The sequence below is a fragment of the Micropterus dolomieu genome, linkage group LG09 (assembly GCF_021292245.1).
Source record: "Micropterus dolomieu isolate WLL.071019.BEF.003 ecotype Adirondacks linkage group LG09, ASM2129224v1, whole genome shotgun sequence".
NCBI classification, from domain to species: Eukaryota; Metazoa; Chordata; class Actinopteri; order Centrarchiformes; family Centrarchidae; genus Micropterus; species Micropterus dolomieu.
The window spans coordinates 16,026,566-16,030,680 of record NC_060158.1 but is presented as its reverse complement, the minus strand read 5'-3'; the positions used below and the strand labels follow the sequence as shown (position 1 = coordinate 16,030,680).

At 38.0% G+C, this 4,115-nt stretch overlaps 1 protein-coding gene across 2 annotated transcripts in view; it reads right to left on the bottom strand.

Moving 5' to 3' along the window:
- Positions 1 to 2,141, bottom strand: part of atp6v1c1b (ATPase H+ transporting V1 subunit C1b) — a 9,249-nt gene extending 7,108 nt beyond the window's left edge. The window contains exon 1 of one of the 2 annotated variants that reach the window (XM_046059593.1): positions 1,998 to 2,141. The gene's annotated coding sequence lies outside the window, so the exon portion shown is untranslated. Of the gene's footprint in view, positions 1 to 1,858 lie in introns of both variants that reach the window. The other variant, XM_046059594.1, reaches the window with a different exon arrangement.
- Positions 2,142 to 4,115: the final 1,974 nt, after the last annotated feature.

Sequence of the window (4,115 nt, the reverse complement as noted above, 5' to 3'; positions counted from 1 at the left end):
ACAGGGATATCCTGGACGAAAACCTTTTCCAGAGTGCTCTGGACCTCAGACTGGGCCGAAGGTTTACCTTCCAACAAGACAATGACCCTAAGCACACCGCTAAAATAACGAAGGAGTGGCTTCACAACAACTCCGTGGCTGTTCTTGAATGGCCCAGCCAGAGCCCTGACTTAAACCCAATTGAGCATCTCTGGAGAGACCTGAAAATGGCTGTCCACCAACGTTTACCATCCAACCTGACAGAACTGGAGAGGATCTGCAAGGAGGAATGGCAGAGGATACCCAAATCCAGATGTGAACTTGTTGCATCTTTCCCAAAACGACTCATGGCTGTATTAGATCAAAAGGGTGCTTCTACTAAATACTGAGCAAAGGGTCTGAATACTTATGACCATGTGATATTTCAGTTTTTCTTTTTTAATAAATTAGCAAAAATTTCTACATTTCTGTTTTTTTCTGTCGAGATGGGGTGCTGAGTGTACATTACTGAGAAATAAAATGAACTTTTTTGATTTTTGGAAAATGGCTGCAATGAAACAAAGAGTGAAAAATTTAAAGGGGTCTGAATACTTTCCGTACCCACTGTATATTATTAGGGGTGGGTGATGATGATGATATGACAGTGAGACAAAATCAAAAATGTGTCAGCCATCACAAACATTGTTGTACCATGGTAGCTATTCTTTAAACATCTCTGGCTGTATTAAGCCATTGTGCCATTCACTGAACAGGACCGCTTTATGCTAATTTTGTATTTTTGCATCAGTATCATGAAGTGCTTTGTTTCCCCACTGATTTTCTGTGAATTCTACTGTATCACAATATAATAATATATATGTATAATAGAATAAAATGAGATGTGGTATGATTAAGGATGTTATCCAGATTTCCCACTCCTTCATGGTGCTCTAAATATAACTTGGAGAACTCAAAATGATGGAAAATTTATATGTTCCTCAGCAATTTTTCCATGCTACTAAATACTTCCACTCCTACTACACCTTATCTGCTTATATTTGCTAGTTACTTTGGATGCTAAGGTTTTTAAGCTAAACAACAAAAAACTTGTAAAGATGATGCCTTGGTATAGATTAAACTCCTACAGTGGCTCCTCCTCAAACTGCTACAACTTTATAATGCTGCTTACATGTTAATGCATCAATAATAATAATAATCCAATAATATATTATATATGATCCCATAAAACGCTGCATAATTTACTTAAGATATTACGGTTTAATGTGCTGATAAGACTTTATCACAATTTACAACTACATATAGTTGAGTAAAACTTTGAATGCATGACTTTTAGTATTTGGATTTTTCACATTATGATATTACTACAAAAGTAAAGAGAATTTTTCCACCAGTGCATAAAATATAGATTAGTTGTATTATAGATAGTTGTAAGTACCCTTATAAAATGAATCAGTCTGTTTCTCTTTAGACTTCTATATTGCTTCTGATTCATGAACTTCCTCACATTTCTCCATGGTTGTGATATGGACACACACACACACACACACACACACACACACAGGTCGATTACATCAGTAAAGCACAGGAGAGACAGACAGGTCTCCATGTCTGCTGATTTACTGTCATATGATCAGTTTCTGTGCTGCAGAAAACGTGCTAAATACTGGTCCAAACTCCACGGGCATCACGTGGCTAAGAGCTCCTGCGCTTTAGGTTTGCTTTGTTAATCATTCTCTAATATAAATCACTGACAGACAGTGATTTATACCTAGTTCGTACATGGTTAAATTCAGTGTTAGCTTGCTGCTGACATGAGCTTGTTTTGCATTGCAGTCTCACGCTGTCACGACGTCAGTAATCGGTGTATTTTCGTACTTACCGACGTGTTTAATGGCTTCAGTATTTGCTCCGCGCGGGTTTAATTCAGATAAATAGTCGCAGTTTCCCATACATATCGCAGATAAAAGCAGGGTTTCGCGTCAATAGTCCTTCAGCCGTCAACAGAGCATCTTACTCACAGTCAGCTGATCAGGCCAGTAGTTGTGCGTCTGCGCAATGGCTGCGCGCTATGCTGCCTTCACGTGACCGACGTGTCCTCGTGTTGTTCAGACTCCGCAGGTTGAGTCAGCCATGAGCGGTAGTGAGCCTTAAAGTTGGGTTGTCAACTACGAATAAACACTAAAGAAGAGGAAGTCAGTCACAAATACTGTCTATGCACAATACCTGAACACCACGTGTGTTAAACATAGACTGTATATAAACATAGACTGTATATGTTAAACAGTCTGTGGTTAGTTTTGTGTTAAAGTTTGAAACAAGAAAACTAGTTAGCTACCAAGCAGAGTTAGCTAACAGCTAAACGAAATGGATTAAATCAGCTAGCTTAAAGTAATGTTAATAGACTATATGTAAGTGGAGTGGGAAAAGTTTAAAATAGCTAAATGTAAGAGATAAAAGGTAACATTGCTAAAGGTTAAGGGTACAATGTTGAAACTGGTAGCTAAAAGTAATTAATAAATGGTTTAAAACGTTCAGCCTCTGCCAGTGGTAGTAGTACGAATGCAAAGTTAGTTTTTGCTGTAACATTAGCTGTTTTATTTTAGAAAGATAGTGATATTAACAGCTGGGTGGAGAAGAGGAAATTCATTTTATGAGGTCTAATTGGTTAGATTAATATTATCTAGATGTGTTTTACCTCCTGTTATTATTATTACTTACTTGCCCTAAACTCAGTATTATTCTCCCACATTCCTGGAAATTATGATAACTCTCAATATCGACCTCTTCTGGTAAACTGTAACAACTACATTACAACTTTTAACTGCCTAAGGTTGCAGTGTATAGGTGCCTATAAACTATCAATTTCATTAGAGTGGACTGATCAGCTAATTGCATTCATGCAACAACACCTGTCCATGATAACAAACATACAAATAAACCATATTACCATCTGATCTAACTGTCCCTAGAGTTAAAGTATAAAGCAAGAGAGTTTGCGTCCGCCTGTAGTGTTTTTAGTGTCATCATTAGGGTTGGAGCTACTTTAACTATTACACAAAAGTCTGGCCAATGCTGGATTTTATAGGCTGATACCAGTATCAATATTTGAGAGTTTTAATCTGTTATATGTCACAGTAAGAAATTCACAGGTGTAAATAATCAAATTAATGATGGTTGAATTCCATTTAGCTGCTTCCATTTCAAGGTCCTGGTTTTGTTCGCAGGTTCACTGTCACATTATCATGACTTACTGGAACACTTGATTTGAACAGAGCCATCATTAATCTTGTTAGTAACACCTGTGCTTTTCCAAATGTGTACTGGCCTATTGTGAACAACATATGCATGTACTTTGCAGGACATTTTACAATTGAAAATAATGGCTATTAACAGTCAGTACTTCCTGGGTGACAAACTATGTAATTAAGACCAAATATTTTGGGCATTTCTTTATGGATATTTCTTGTTACTTCTCAGCTGTCATATACAGTGGGTACGGAAAGTATTCAGACCCCTTTAAATTTTTCACTCTTCGTTTCATTGCAGCCATTTTCCAAAAATCAAAAAAGTTCATTTTATTTCTCAGTAATGTACACTCAGCACCCCATCTTGACAGAAAAAAACAGAAATGTAGAAATTTTTGCAAATTTATTAAAAAAGAAAAACTGAAATATCACATGGTCATAAGTATTCAGACCCTTTGCTCAGTATTTAGTAGAAGCACCCTTTTGATCTAATACAGCCATGAGTCGTTTTGGGAAAGATGCAACAAGTTTTTCACATCTGGATTTGGGTATCCTCTGCCATTCCTACTTGCAGATCCTCTCCAGTTCTGTCAGGTTGGATGGTAAACGTTGGTGGACAGCCATTTTCAGGTCTCTCCAGAGATGCTCAATTGGGTTTAAGAGAGGGCTCTGGCTGGGCCATTCAAGAACAGCCACGGAGTTGTTGTGAAGCCACTCCTTCGTTATTTTAGCGGTGTGCTTAGGGTCATTGTCTTGTTGGAAGGTAAACCTTCGGCCCAGTCTGAGGTCCAGACCACTCTGGAAAAGGTTTTCGTCCAGGATATCCCTGTACTTGGCCGCATTCATCTTTCCCTCGATTGCAACCAGTCGTCCTGTCCCTGCAGCTGAAAA